Consider the following 15,444-nt stretch of genomic DNA (forward strand, 5'->3'; position numbering starts at 1 on the left):
TGATAAGTGGATAGTTAGAGCTGCTTCCCTGGTTTAGCTGGAGTCAAAACTGACTTTGGTGGGGAGAGCGCCTTAGCATTCTCGAGCAAGTGAGAATACTATAAAACAATGAAGCAAATGTCAATAAAAGTCAGTGTAGATTCTAAGCATGACACCAAATTCCTAAGGATTACTGTCTGTCTTATTTGGTCCTCATTTTAAAGATCTTTGCCTCTCTATACCATAAGAAAGTAGAAAAGCTGTCTACAAAATTATTCCCTATGCCCATAATTCCAAAGGATTTCTGCCAGGGAACTCAAGAGGAAATACTCTAACACAGCAAGAGGGAAAGGGGGACGTCAATTTAAATGTAAATACAAGAGCACAGGGGCCTTGGGGAGAGCTTCCTTCATGCTGTCACTCAGGCAGGGAGAGAAGCTCAGGGCTCAGGACCCTGCTCAGAAATGCAGAAATCCTCTCCTCCACGGCCTGCCTTCCACCTGGTCCTCTCCTGCCCTCAGCCTTGCAGCCAGTGTCACCAAGTAAACGGAGTGCTTGCACTTGAAACTTTCGCCCTCCCCGAGATGACGCTCAACCCGTTCCTTTCCCTTATTCGGGATCCTGGTGTGCAGAGAGAGGAGGGCTGATTTATCTTTACAACTCCCCAAGTCCACTCTCCAAACCGCCCCACCGGCTCCTTGCTGGTACCACCAGACATGCCCAGAGTGCTCAGATGCCTCCAGTTTAACTGAAATACTAAAATGGGGCAAACAGGAAGCATCAGACGCAACTGCGGTAGTGACTTATTAATCACGAAAGCAGAATTTTACTTGCATTTTAACCTTTTGCCAGGAAAAAAAAAAAAAAAAGCATCAAGCTGATGGGAGCCATCGGTGGAAAGGCCTCTGCATGTGCAGCAAGCTGACCTTTTTTTTGCTTGGGCTGAATTTGGTTTTCAGTTTTCTTCTTTCTCCTCACAAAAACAAAACAAAACAAAACAAAACATCTGTCAAGCCAGCCAGGATGAACCTGTGAGTTCGGGCAGAAGCACCTGTGAGAAGTCTGTGTGCTGTCCACTGAGACAGGAAAAAAAAAAAAAAAAGAAAAGAAAAGAAAGAAAATTAAAAGTGACTTCACAGGCCAAAGTGATAACACAAAACTCTCAAGAGGGGGAAAACTAGCCTACACAAACAAACCTGGATTTAAGCTTTTATCTCCTCTACACCCTCCAATCTCCTACCAGCCCCTTAGCTAAGGGTGAACCCTGTCTACTCACACAGCTGCCAAGGGCTGGACAACCAATCAGGGTGAGCCCTGTCCTCTCATACACAAACACTCCAAGCAGATCACAAAGGAATCAGTGTTCACCAGGAGAAGCAAAATGAGGAACCACGCTTCTGTCTGCCAAGGCTGAACGGCAAAACCAGGCATTTTTGCTTAACAGAGGAAGGTTCATCTGGCATGGTCTCCTTCTGTGGTGCCACTCCCACAAACGCTGACAGACACCAGAGGAAATGGATAAATAACAAAAAATAAAAAAATAAAAATAAAAAATTTAAAAACCTTCAGAACTGCTCCTTCTACCCAGAAACAATCAGAATGACCTAAAGCCTGATCACTTAGTACCATTTGATTTCACAAACTGCTGGTATATGTTTCTGGGTATGTACAGTTGGGTACTTATTTCTAAAATTAAAGTCAGACATATTATTATGAGATATTCTGAGAAATTTATCACACTCTTCCAAATAAATCAGGATGTCTTCTTCTTTCTTTCTTTCTTTCTTTTTTTTTTTTTTTTTTTTTTTTTTTTTTTTTTTTTTTTTTTTTTTTCCCTTTCCGGTGTTCTGAGACAGGATCTTGCTATGAAGCCCCAACTGGTTTCAAAGTCACAGCAATCTCTTATCTTAGCCTCCCAAGTGATGGGATTACAGGTATGTGCCTACCAGGTCTAGTTTTCAAGATGTTTTAAAAGGCGTTTGAAAAACTCAAAAACTGGCATCGATCCAAAGGAATTGCCTCTGACATCACTTTAAATACAAGAGGAAATCCACATGTACCACTAAGCAAGTCAGGAACCTTCACAGAACCCTTTCACTTTAAGAGCAAAAATAGTATCACCCCAAACCTTCCCCCTCCCTTATCACAGTTACCTTAATACAGTCCTAATTCAGATTTCTGGAGAACTTACCCTCACTCATGGCTCGGAGGCCTCAGAGAAGATGTCACCCCCCCCCCCCCCCCCACACCTGGTTCAGGTACTCCACCTATCAACTGGACAGCATTCTGTCCATCTTACCACACCTATCACTAACCAGGGACACCACTACGAAAAAACCTGCATCACCAATGTTAGGACACTATCCTCTAATCTTTCCGGAGGACTTAAGTTTCTAGCTACAGTGCCAGTGTTCCAAAGTTCACTGGTCTTGGCGCCACCCTCATCACTAGTTTCATTCACTTTTAGGGCCTGTAATCCTGTCACTAGTGTCCATTGTCTCCAATCAACAACAACAAAAAATTGTCATTAATACACTGATTTTTGAAACTCATCCTCTTCTTTACAACCCATGCAAGCACCCCCCGCCCCATCCATCCTTATACCTGAGAGCCATCTTTTAATCTCAATTTAGGAAAGAAAAAAAAAAAAAAGGACTTTGTCTGAAGTTAATAAACACGATGAGGCTCCAAAGCAGGTGGAAATCTCTGCCTCGGACAAACGTTTCATTTTACTTGGTGACAGGTGGCTGCAAGTTGCCAGCGCCGGGATGAGCTTCCAGGATGGGACTGGCACACATAAACAGACACCAAGAGTCCCGAGTAGAACTCGGAATTACACACAAGGGTCAAGATCATCGAGGAGGGAGGATAACTTTCAGCGACTAGCACCGTCCTGCTGAGTGCCAAGGCCAGTCTCCGCTCCACTCTCCGAACAAGTGACCCCCGAAGCACTTGGCAGGGAAAAGCGGCGCGTTTCACGGCTGGGGCGGTCGGGCAGGGGGGAGGCTGGACTCGATGGCACGGATGCTGGGGAAGGGACAGCAGGGAGTACCCGCGCGCGTTCGGGGCAAGCGTGTGACCCGCGGGTGCGCGGCCTGGAGGCTTCGGAGGAGCAAGGCGTTGCAAGCGTGGCGCTGGTGGCGCGGCGCGTGCGAGCGAGTTAGACCGCAGACACCCTGCCGTCCATCCCAGCCAGCCCTCGCGGACGGCCAGGCTGCAGGCTGGCCCCGGCCTGGGAGGCGCCCCTCTCCCGCCCGCTCCCTCAGCGCCCCACTTGAGGTATCGAGGTTCTGCCCATTCACCTACCGGCGGAGCGCCGCTGTCCTCTACCAAGCGAGTGTGGCGCTTCGCTGGCCAGCGATCGCTCGGGGCCCCAACTGCCCCTCCCTGACCACGCCCCCTGCCTAGCCCCGCCCCGGACCACGCCTCCCCCCGTGGCTGCGACTTTTGCGAGCTTCCCCGCCTCCTTTCTTTGGCCGCCCCGCGACCCTTGATCCCGCCCATTCCTGCTAATTAACCAATAAGACGTCTAGTCCCGACCGGCCTGCCGTCCGCTTCCCAGCAGCGATTGGCTAGCGAGACCTCCCAAAATGGCCACTGCTTCCGGCCAGGGTTTCTAGAGGCGGCGGCTGGGTGGATGGGCGGGCGGTAGGCGGAGGAGACGAGGGTGTTGGTGGAACCACACATGCGCTCTCAACTTCTGGCAAAACCTTTTTACGGGTTGCATTCTTTTTGAGGTTACGGGAAGGAAGGGCGGCTGTACGCATGCGTGGGCATTCCCAGCTTCGGCTGTGGTTACCGTGGACACGGCGAGGCGCTCTCTCTCTCTCTCTCTCTCTCTCTCTCTCTCTCTCTCTCCTTTCTGCTTGAGGGCGTGGCTGCTTCGTGGGAGCCTTCGTGGTGGGGCGAGAAACACTTTTATGGAGCGCTTATTGTGTGCCTCGTGCTGTAAAGTCTGTGAAGATGAGGTTACAGTGCCTGCCCTCGACATGCGTGGGGAGCCAAAGGCTTACATAGGACAGGCCGGGTGTTGAAACTCCAGTCTTAGGGAGCGTGCAGATGGCGTGGTCCAACCCTCTTCCCCCCCTGGAGAAGCTACCCCTGGCGTGTGTGTGTGTGTGCCGCGCACAGTCCATCCTAAACTGCAGAGCCAGGAAGACCTGATCTTTTGTGCCCTTTTTATGGGGGAGGGAGGGAGTGTAGAGAAAGTATGGCTTTTTTAGGTTTTCTACTGTACCACAAGCTTTACTGATAACAAGAACTTACAATTATATACATTCTTGAAGGTTTCCAGAATGAAAGACGCGCGGTGACGGTAGGGACTTCGCTAGGAATCTTAACTGAGAGTGCAGGGACTGGCTGTATTAGTGGGAGTAGGTAGGTAGTCGTATCCTTGACTGGTTTGAGAAGTAAGCATCCTGTCTGGAAAGGTTTGAACCAGGGCCAGGCCACTGTCTGCTTGTGACCACTTTGCAGACCTGGCTTCCTACTGGAGACTTGTTTAAGCAGACATCTGTTGCTAGACATCAAGAAAGGCCATTCATTTAGACAACGTGGAAATCCCACAACCTGGCGCGCACTCAGGAGGTTGAGGCAGGAGGATGACAAGTTTGAGGCCAGTCTGGGCTGCATAGCCAGACTTCTGTGTGAAAACAAAACAAAATAGCCTGCAACAGAGAGGCTCACCCACTCCCCTGGGCCAGAAATATGTTAGAGCAAAGCCGGTGGTTGCTCATAGCCCTAGCCCATGTCATCTTAATGTCAACCATGTCAAGTGTTAGACCCAGGAGTATTTCTGGCTGTGACTCTCACAGAGCCTATACTTAAGAGTCAGACTCTGGGATATATCTTGGCTCTGCCAGTGGCTAGTTGAGAGATGGTAAAGCAAGAAAAAAAAAATGGACTGGGGGCTTCTGAGAAGCTCCTTCCATTCCTGGGGTTTGGTGTTTCAGTGACTCAGAGAGAGGCAGAGCTGGGCCAGATGTACAGGTTGGTATCAGGTCCTGGGTGTCTGTCTTTTCCCTCCCACCACCTGTTTGCCTCTGGGCAAAGCACTTCTCAGGAAAGACGTGGGCAACAGGCCCAGATTCTGCAGATTCTCCCTGCAGGGCTGGCTCATTTTTGCCGTCTTCCTCTCACCCTTCCTTTTTTTTCTTTCTTTTTTTAGGACAACTAGCGTTTCTGTGCTTACTAGCTTTCCTGATAGCATTTCTGGTCCTGGTTCCCTTATGTGTATTGCCTATTCCGCCAATGTGATTGGTCTTTAAGCCTACACGCAATAGGGCATATTAGTGAGAAGTAAACTCTGTATTGACTCAGAGCTCTGCAGAAGGTCCACTTGCAGGTGTGTGTGTGTGTGTGTGTGTGTGTAACAGCCACTAGACTCATTAGCAAGGGAAGCATCAGAGAAAAGCAGGGCTACTTTTCTCCTATCTGATTCCACAGGGTGTGAGGTGAGAAGCAAACACCCCTCCCCTCTCCCCCAGGTAGGACTGGGTGTCTCTGAATCTTGAAATACCCACCCCGTAGGAGAGCTTCAGGGCCGAATTGACTTCCTCCTGGTCTAAGTCATGACAGTCTGGGCAGGCTTCTAGCCCTGAGTCACTTGTGCAACTTCAGCTCAGCCTTAAATAAAATAATTGACATTTACAGGGTGACTCATCCCTCGGGCAGTGCTGGGCTCCCAGGGTTGGCTCTCAAGGGGTTTCACATCCCGTCTGTTTCAGGTTTGGAAACAGGAGGGGAAGGCTGCGCCAATCTGAAAGAACGGCAGGGTCTGTTTTGTTTTGAGAGCTGAAGATCAAAATCCAGGGCTTTGCATATCATAGGGAGATAATTGGCCATGTATTCCTGGTCCTCTCTCCCTCTCTCTCTAAGGTCTCTGTAGACTATAGTTCCCTATTTAGCCCAGGCTGTGTTCAAACTTCTTCGTATTTTCACCTCTCCAGTACTGGGATTACAGCCACATACTGTTCCCAGCCCAGCCTCTGTTTTATTTTTGTTGTTGTTTTGTTTACATGTCTCTTTTTAAAGATTAATTCTTAAAGTTATCATGCAAAGGCATGGATAACATCGAAGCATCTTCCGGGCACGCGCCATTATCCTTTGCTCCCATTCTTCTGGCTTTTAAGAGATTAAGAACATAAACCAGCTACATATAGTGACACACGGCTGTAATCCCAGCACCTGAGAGGTGGAAGCAGGAGGATCAGGGGCTCAATGCCATCTTCACCTACAGAGCAAGTTTGAGGCCAGCCTGGGCTAGGTAAGACCCTGTCTCCAACCAATCAACAAACAAAAGAATGTAAGCGAGACGCTAAGTGTTGTGTGCATAGCCTCAATCTTGACCTTTTGTGTTGGATAGTTCACTGTCACTGATTGGGCAGCCCTGGCACTGTAGGATGTTGAAGAACATTCCTGACAGAGTCTGCTAGGTTAGGAAGACATCCTCCTATACCCTGTGTAACGACAAAAAAAAAAAAAAAGTCTCTGGGGTATTGCAGAACATCCCCAGGAGAGGCAGTTGCCCTTACCCGAAAACCTCTGTAGTGTTACTGTCCTCATCTCATGGAAGAGCAAATTGAAGCCTGGAAAAGAGGTGACTTTCCCAGGGTCACTTTGCAGAAGTCAAAGAACACAGCACTGCACACCCCCTGCCGGCAGGGCTCCACAGAGACTTCGGGGTTCAAGGATCCAGGTACCCCCATCAGTCCTGTGGAGCCGGGTGCAGTGGTGAGACAATGCTGTCTTGGGTCATTCGTCCTCTTCTGCTTGCCCTGGAGAACGGAAGTTGTCTTCTGGCCTTAGCACATGTGCAGTACGAGGCCATGTCTAGTAAGAGGGTGTTGGGTGAACGAGGTGAGTGCCTGTGGATCTTGAGGCCACCTTCCTGTGCCATCTTGAGTTCAGGCGAGGGCTGGTGTGAGAGAGGACCTAGGCCTAGGGGCAGACATTCCTGGAGGGGAAGGTATGCTTCCTCCTGCTAGGGGCCTGTCTGAGCTGCAGCCATGATGTTATAGCTGGTCCCCAGTTCGGACCTGCCCCAGACATCTGGGTGGGGGATGGAGGAGCTGTAGCAGAAAGCCACCTGCAGTGGTCTTTTTAAAAAATTCTATTTTATTTGGGGTGTTTAGGCCTCTGCTTCCCTTCCACCAGCCCCCCAACCTTAAGTAGGAGAGAAAAAAAGTTAGTGGGGAGAGGGGGCCCAGACCCTTTACTTCTCCTGGCTACTTAGGGTCAAGGGTTTTTTTTTTTAGGGCTCTATACCAATCTCCATCAACTGCAGACACGGCCGGCAGGCTCCTCCACCCTGCTGTGCCCCGCTCCAAACTGCCACACCATCTCTGGCCTCTGGCCTCTGGTCTCTCCAAACTGCTCCATGCCACGTGCCAACACCGAACGCCCCATGGTCTCTTTCTCTGTTCTCATATTTCTATTCTCATAGTCCGAGACCACGCCCCTCTCCGCGCCACACTTGGGATTCCACACTTGGGATTAAAACAAAAGCATATTGACATAACATACAAAGAAACCAAAACTTCCATTACAGGAAACAGTAGAAGAAACATACATAGATACGGGGATGGCTGTGACCTCTTGTTGGCAGCTTGAAGTGGGACTATTTGCACCACAGAAACTGGCAAATAGCATAAACCCGAGCAGCGCCCATCCAATCTAGTTGTTAAACATTTCCCAGGACACTGCTGCAGGCTGCTGCTGGCCTCTGTTTGCTGGACCATCTTATCACATACTGCAGTTTATGATGTACAGAACTGGCAAGGGAGAGAAGGGTTAGGATGAGAGGGAGAAGAGCTTCGAGTCTTGGCAAAGGGTGGAGCTGTCTAAATGGGAGTCTCCAACAGGCATTAGACAAAGAGAACCTTACCAGGAACAAGCCTGGACATACCCATCTGAGACCCCCTCCCTGACTTTGGTGCCATCAGAGGGAGCCATAGTTTGACTTCTACTCTTCTCTTGATTGGGTTCCCCCTTCTAGCTCACCTCCCTACCTCCAGTTTCCATAGCATCTGAAGACGGGACTCAGTTGGTAGAATGCTTGCCTACTGGGCATGAAGCCCTGCGCTCGGAATGATGGCACGACCTGCAATCCCAGCGCTCAGAAAGTAGAGGCAAGAAGATCAAAGGTCAGGATCATCCTTGGCTATATGGGGAGTTCAAGGCCAGCCTGGGCTACATGCGATGCTGTCTCAAAAAAAAAAAAAAATTCTATACCATCCCTGACCCTTCTGATGGTTTTAATCCTCATGCGAGGCCACTTATGTCATCTTTTTCTACACCCAGTGCATCAGCTTCTCTTGCCATAAAACATCTTGCTCCTTTAGCATCTTCCTTTCAGCCCATGAATGCGACCAAGCTCCCAGCCTAAAAATAACCAACCAACTCAGCAACACCTTCCCCATCCTGGCTCTCCTGGACGCTGTTTCCCAGTGTCTTCCATTTGTATGCACTCCTTGCTCGCAGTATGACTTTGCCTACCTCCCCATGTGAACACCCACTAATTTGGATCCTGTTAAATGCCCTTGTTTCAGTTCCTGCCTCCCTGTACGGCACAGTGTGAGTTGCTGAGCACATAGAGGTCAGTCACTGAGTGCTAGACCAGTCCCTGCCCCCAGGGAGCTTTTATTCTAGTGAGGGGCTGAATCTAAGTCACTTCAGGTGAGGACTTGAGTCAGCCTGGGTATTGGGGGTGTGATGACAGAGGGATGGAGTATGTTGTGTCAGGAAGGTTCCAGCCAGGCAAGCAGACCCATTCTAAGTTCAGACAGTATTTCATGGAAGAACAAGTTACACAGGAGATGGAAGAATGGGGAAGACCAACAGAAGACAACTGTGAGCAGGAAGCCACGCCTGCCCCCTGGCGGGAAGGCCAGACAGGGCAAGGGCAGTCAGAGGCCGGGAGCCAGGGTCCCTCGGGAAGAGCTGGAACCACACAGCAGACACACCCACTTCCACAGCTCCCACTCAAGATAAAGATGGGGGAAGGGGAAGCCTGCATTTTCTGTATCTTCTGGCTTCTAGTTTCCCCTGGAGCCTCTAGTCTGGCCTGTGAGCTTTCAGGGCTCAGTTACCTGCAAAGAAAGTGAGGGCTGGATGGCAGAGTGCATACATAGCCTAGGTGTGGGGGAAATAGGGACTAACTCTTGGAGGGGTCTCAGGGAGACTATCCTAGAGGACCAAGAGACTTGAAAGAGGGAGTTAAAGGGGACATATTGCTGAAAACCAATGACATTTGGGGCCAGTCCTTTTGTGTTTTCTGTCTCCTCCTCCTCCTCCCTCTCTTGAGGTAGCCCCATTACGTAGACAAGGCTGGCCTCCAACTCACAGAGATCTACCTGCCTCTACCTCTTGGGTACTGGGATTTAAGGTATGTGCCACCATAACCAGCTCATTCCTATTCTTTTTTTTTAAAGACAGGCTCTCAGAAGCCAAGGTTGAAGATGCTCTTGAACTTCTGATTCTCTGCTGGGGATTGGGCTCAGGACTTCATGCATGCTAGACAAGCATTCTAACAACCGAGCACATGCCAAGTTTTAGTTCCGAGCCCCTAGCTCTTCTGCATTCTTTCCCTTGGAATTCTCATTAGTTCCTGGCTTCACTGAGTCATTTGGCAAACATCAACTGAGCACATAGCATGCAAGCTGGCCTGTGCTGAAGTCCTTGGTGATATCGATGAATGAGGCAAGAGGCCTGTCATTCATAGGGGGATCAGCAATACAGTGTAAAAGGCAAAGGAGCTACTGGGTAAAGGAAGGCCACATAAGACAGCTTCCTGGAAGAGGTACCCCTCATCCTGACTGCTGCCAGGCCAGGGAGATAAGCAGCACGGGAGCAGGAGTGATGTGTGAAGGCATGGAGATGAAGATGAAGGACATTCAACCTGTTTGGGGAACCAGATGTCAGCTGTAAGGGCCAGGGACGTAGCTGACTCTGAAATCTATGACCTGGACTGCAGAAGGCTATCACACCATAAGTAGCAGAGAGGGCTGGGGGAAAGACAGATTAAATCTCTAGAATGGAATCTTAGTTCAAATTCCCTTTCCAAAATGTGTAGCAGGGTGGCAGTTACAGAGCAGGTCAGCTGCAAGGCCTGGCAGTAAGTCGGGTTAGATGTGATGGGGCTGGACCAGGGCCAGAAGGTGGTAGAAGGTGGAGATCTGGGACAGATTAGCCACATGGAGAGATCTAGTACTGAGAAGCTATAGAGGATGGAATGTGACCAGGGATGAGGGGTACATCTAGGATGCTGAGGCCATGAGCTTTTATGATTATTTAAGAGAGAGGATTCTGTTGGCTTTGGATGGGGCATTTCCATTTCTCTGTCCCTTTTTCTTGTCTTCTCCTAGCTGTTGACTCCTAAATTCACACCTTCCATTGTGACCTTCATCCTGAGCTCCAATCTAGAATTGCCATTGGCCCAGAGAATGGGTCTACTCTCTAGCTACCTGGCATCCCCATCTCTGCTTTGCTCTCTCTGTGTTAATGATGTCACTGCCAGACCCCGCCTGTCGGAATCTTCTTCGAGTATTGTTGTGCCAAGTCATACCGACTTATCCTTCAAGCAGTTCCCTTTCGTGTTTGGAACTGCCCTTTGTCTCTCCTCCCATCTTTTTCTCCTACTTTCTTTTCTGTGTCAACCCTTTCTTTTCTCCCCCCCCCCTTCTCTCTCCTTGACACAGGGTCTCACTATGAAACTCTGGCTGTTGTGAAACTCACTATGTAAAACCAGACCTGGCCTCAAATGCCCAGAGATCCACCTCCCTCTGCCTTCCTAGTGCTGGGATTAAAGGGGTGCGCCACTATGTTCATCTATGTGCCAATCATTTTTACATCATTACTCTCACACTCAGAAATGTTAATGGCTTCTGATTGCCTGCTGATTAAGTTCCAGTGTAGGTGTACTTTTTATCTATTTTAATGGGGTTCTTTTTATCTCTACCTCCCTTCCAACCCTCATCCTTCCTAATATCTTCCAACCCTCCAACACTAGGTAGGAGAGAAAGAAGGCTAGAAGGCAAAGGGGCAGAGTATGTTTCTTTACTGCTTCCTGCTGGTTAGGGACGTAGTTCCTTGGGGGCAAGCCCAATCCTTGTTTCAGGATTATCTCCAACATCTTCTAGTCAAACTGCATCAGCAGCAAACAGGAACAGCAGCGGGGTAGCACCTTCTTCTTTTTCAGAGAACCCCTCCCCATCTCTTCCCTGGCTCTGGCATTTGTTCCCTCTCCAGAGTCCTCAGAATTAAACTGTCTGCAGCTGGCAAAGATCATACCCCTCTCAGAGCCCGAATGAGGCACATAGTTTGCTGCTGTGACAGTCTGGAGCAGCCCCATATCCCACCCCTGGGATTAAAACAAAAACATGTTTACATAACATAACTGAGTTTTTAAAGACACCAAAACTTCCACCCCATTCCAGCTTAATATAGTGTTAGCTTGAAGTGTCCTTTGCTTGCGGGGTTTCCACTCTCTCCTTTATGTATGATCAGAACTCTCATTTAGTTATAGTGGTGACCTATTTGGTATGTTTCCTTGGCTCCCTTGCAGCCAGAATGACTGTTACCCAATCCTATCCAGGGAGATGGATAGACCTAGCTAGCACGTACCCTTCTGTCTTTTGCCCTTTGCCATACTCCCTTTTTTTCTTTCTAGGGTGTAGACTCAGAGTCTGGTGGCATGGAAGCATAGGAATGAAATTCAGCTTAAGGATAAAGTCCTTCATCAGAGGGTTGGATTCAATCCCCAGCACAGCATGGATTAGATGTAATGATGTGTGGCAGTGACCTTTGAACTGGGGGGAGGGGGGGTCAGGACGATCAGAAGTTTAAGGTCATCCTTGGTCACATAGCTAGTTCAAGGCCAGCATCAGCTACATAAGACTCTGTTAAAAAACAAACAAACAAACAAAACAAAAACAAAAACACACACACAAGTAACACAGGGGCTGGAGAAATGGTGTGGCCAAAAGTATTTCCTACTCTTCCGGAGGGTTCAGTCCACAGCACCCATGTGAGGTGGCTCACAACTACCCTCGATCCAGATCCAGGGGAACAAACACCCTCTGTTGGCCCCCATGGGCCACATACACATGCGTGTGTGTATATAATGTGTATATGCCCTCACGTAGACATGCATACAGACCTGATTCCAAATAAGGGTAAAATAGCACAACAGGGGACCGGGCGGATGACTCAGCTGGTTAAATGCCTGCACACAAGCATGAAAACCTGAGTCCAGGTTCCCAGTATCCACACGAAAAGCTGGGCACGGTGGGGCATGTCTGAAATCCTGGTGCCAGGGAGGCAGAGACAGGTGGAGCCCAGGCGCTTGCTGGCCAGACAGTCTAACTAAGTCAATGAGCTCCAGGTTCAACGAGAGATCGTATCTCAAGAAATGAGGTGGCGAGCAATAGAAAAAGACACCCCGGGATGATATAATACTGAGCAAAAACCTTAAAATATCCTTAAGTATGTGCTTTTTAGGATTAAGAAACACACAGAGCCGAAAACAGCCAGGTCTACAGCCAGGGTATGTTGACAGTCCCACTCCTGTTTCCTGTTTCCTGAGAAGGGAACCCCCCCACCCCCCCGGGAGAGCTGTGGGAAGGGATGGATGACTTGTAATGGGCTGAAGTGCATACCAGGGCTGTCAATCAAAGATTTCGTGACTAGGAATGGGCCGATTGGGAACAAGCTATGTTTTACTCGGGTGAGATAAAGAATGCTCAAACTAGATGGAGGGAAAATTCAGGTGCTAGGTTCCAGAGACTAGTGCAGACTCCAGTCTGTTGGGACAGGAGTGTTCCCAATAATTGGTGACATATTGATAAGGGGGTACAGGGTTTTCCCTGTGGTACACTAGACGGCGTGTGTCAGGCCATGGATCTAAGTCACACGGAGCTCATGCAAAGCTGATTCTTTTTCCAATTCTTACAGTTTTTTTCTTTGCTTTTCAGTATCGTTTTTGTTTTTGTTTTTTTTTTTTTCTTGCTTATTGAGCAGTTGGTGTAAGTGCTGGTGCCCACTGCCAAAGATCAAATATGTTTACTCTACGCCCTGGTGTCCTCTGTTCAATAAACCATTTTCACCTGCTTCTTTATATTTTCTCAATATATCTTATGTATCTACCAACATACAGCATGCATTCATAAGGCCCCCTTTATTTAGTGTGTTTGTGTGTGTGTGTGTGTGTGTGTGTGTGTGTGTGTGACATAGCACAGAACATAGGTCAGAAGTCATCTTCTGAGAGTTCTCTCCTTGGGGATCAAACTCAGTTCTTCAGGCTTGTATGCAAGCACTCATGCCCACTCAGCCATTTTGTCAGACCTTTGTATAGCGTTTTATTTATTTATTTATTTATTTATTTTGAGACAGGGTTTCTCTGTGTAGCTTTGGCTGTCCCAGACTCACTTGTAGACCTGGTTGGCCTGGAACTCACAGAGATCTGCCTGCCCCTGCCTCGCTGAGTGCCTGGATTAAAGGCGTGCACCACCGTGCTCAGCTAGCACTTTTAAATTTTTAAACAAGCTTGTCAGTACGTGCCTTTAATCCCAGTACTCAGGGAGGCAGAAGCAGGAGGATTTATGTGAGTTCCAGGCCAGCCTGATCTACAGAGTGAGTCCAGGACAGCCAAAGCTACAGTCAAACCCTGTCTCAAAAAAAATAAAAATAAAAATAAAAAAATACAAATAAAAAATACAAATAAAATTTAATGGAAGTGGGACAGGCAAGATGGATTGGTGGCTAAAACCTCCTAGCCTCAAGCCTGACCACCTGAGCTCAATTCCTGGGACCCACAATGGTGGAAGGAGAAAACTGACTCCCAAAAGTTGCCATCTGACAGCCACACCCATGCCCAAGAGCAATACACAGACACAAAATAAATAAAATGTCAAAATATAAAATAACGAAGCGCACTATGCACTGCTCTATGCCTTGCCGTTCTGTACCTTGCTCATTTCCCTAACATGAGTGAGTTCCACATACACCCAGAGCTGTCTGATTCTGCAAACTCTTCCACTGCACGACTGGAATAGGATTTATTTGGTTTCCTCTTAATAGACTTGCCCATGCTCAAGCATTTCCTAGTGTAAGGACTATTTCAGTGAACTTGTGCCTCTTTCGCTTTGCATATTAATTAATCCATGCAGTCAACAGATATTGAGTACTTGCAATGCATCACGTGGGCTCTGGGCACAGAGGCAGAGCCAGGAAATGTAGTGCTTGGTCTTGGCGCTATGCTCACAGGTAAGAGTAGCCCTGATATGTTCCCTGAAGGTGGTCCACGCTTTGAACCCTTAAGTCAAGAAGCAAGGCTCTCTTTGGTGTCGCGCCATCTTCCCTGTCTCTTGCTCTGAGCTGGCTAACCTTCTTCTTTTGGTGGTGTGTAGTGAGAATTTTGGTTCCTTTAAAAACCCAGTTATGTTTTGTGAATATGCTTTCATTTTAATCCCAGGTGTGGGAGATGGGGCTGCTTCAGACTGTCCGTAGCCGCTAACTCTGATTTGCCTCTTGCCCTGGCCTGCCAGCGTGTGATTCTGCCAACTGAAGATAGTTTACATTTGGAATTCTGGGGACTCTTGAGATGGTATAAAATTGCCAGAGCCCCAAGAGAAACAGCCCTGGCTGCTGCTGGTGGTCCCTGATGCTGTTGCTGCTGCCGCTGCTTTTGCTGGTTGCTGGTTGCTGGTTGCTGGTTGCTGGTTGCTGGTTGCTGGTTACTGGTTGTTGGTTGCTGGTTGCTAGTTGCTTGTTATTGGTTGGATTGCTCATTGCTGGTTGGATATATTCTGCTGACAAAGACTGAACTTGCAGCAAAGAATCTGAAGCCCCAATCAGCAGGAGATTGTCTAAAGAGATCTAAGCCCCCTTTCCCCTCTATCCTTTTTTCTCTCCTACCTAGTGTTAGGGTGTGGGAAGGGATAGGGGTGGTGCAGGGAGGCAGGAAAACAACACCAACAACAATAAAGTTGCCAAAAGTGTGGCTACAGTGGTGGTACTAAAGTTTGAACCTGGGCCTTTGCACTAAGCCCTACCTAGCCTTTACTGTTGTGTTTGTTATTTGGGATAAGAATCCCATGTAGCCCAGACTGGCTTTGAACTTCTGAACTGTTGATCTCTGCCTCCACTCCTGAGGCATGTGCCACTATGCCCTACTTCCCTGGCTTCTTCTTACTTTTTAAATATTTGTTTTTACTCTACTGTTTTATGTATATGAGTATTTGCCTGATCCTATGTATACATGCCATGTGCGTGCCCGATGCCTATGGAGGCGGGAAAAGAGCAGAGGATCCCTGGAACTTGAGTTGCAGGTGGTTGTGAGCCACTGTGTGGGTCCTGGAAACGGAACCCAGGTCCTCTCTGAGAGCAGCCATGTTCTTAACTGCTGAGCCATCCCCACCCACCCCCCCTTTGCTTCTTATTTTGAGTCTAATGTGACCTGGCTGGCCT

General features: G+C 48.5%; 1 long non-coding RNA gene across 1 annotated transcript; it reads right to left on the reverse strand.

The window, feature by feature from the left end:
- Positions 1–867: 867 nt before the first annotated feature.
- Positions 868–3,332, reverse strand: LOC129686508 (uncharacterized). Its single transcript, XR_008721622.1, has 3 exons — positions 3,286–3,332; positions 1,256–1,474; positions 868–1,055 (listed from the first exon to the last, which is right to left on the reverse strand). It is a non-coding gene; the product is annotated as an uncharacterized LOC129686508 (long non-coding RNA).
- Between the last annotated feature and the right edge of the window lie 12,112 nt (positions 3,333–15,444).

Source organism: Psammomys obesus, unplaced genomic scaffold, assembly GCF_907164565.1.
Source record: "Psammomys obesus unplaced genomic scaffold, mPsaObe1.curated_primary_1811, whole genome shotgun sequence".
In the NCBI taxonomy this organism is placed as follows: Eukaryota; Metazoa; Chordata; class Mammalia; order Rodentia; family Muridae; genus Psammomys; species Psammomys obesus.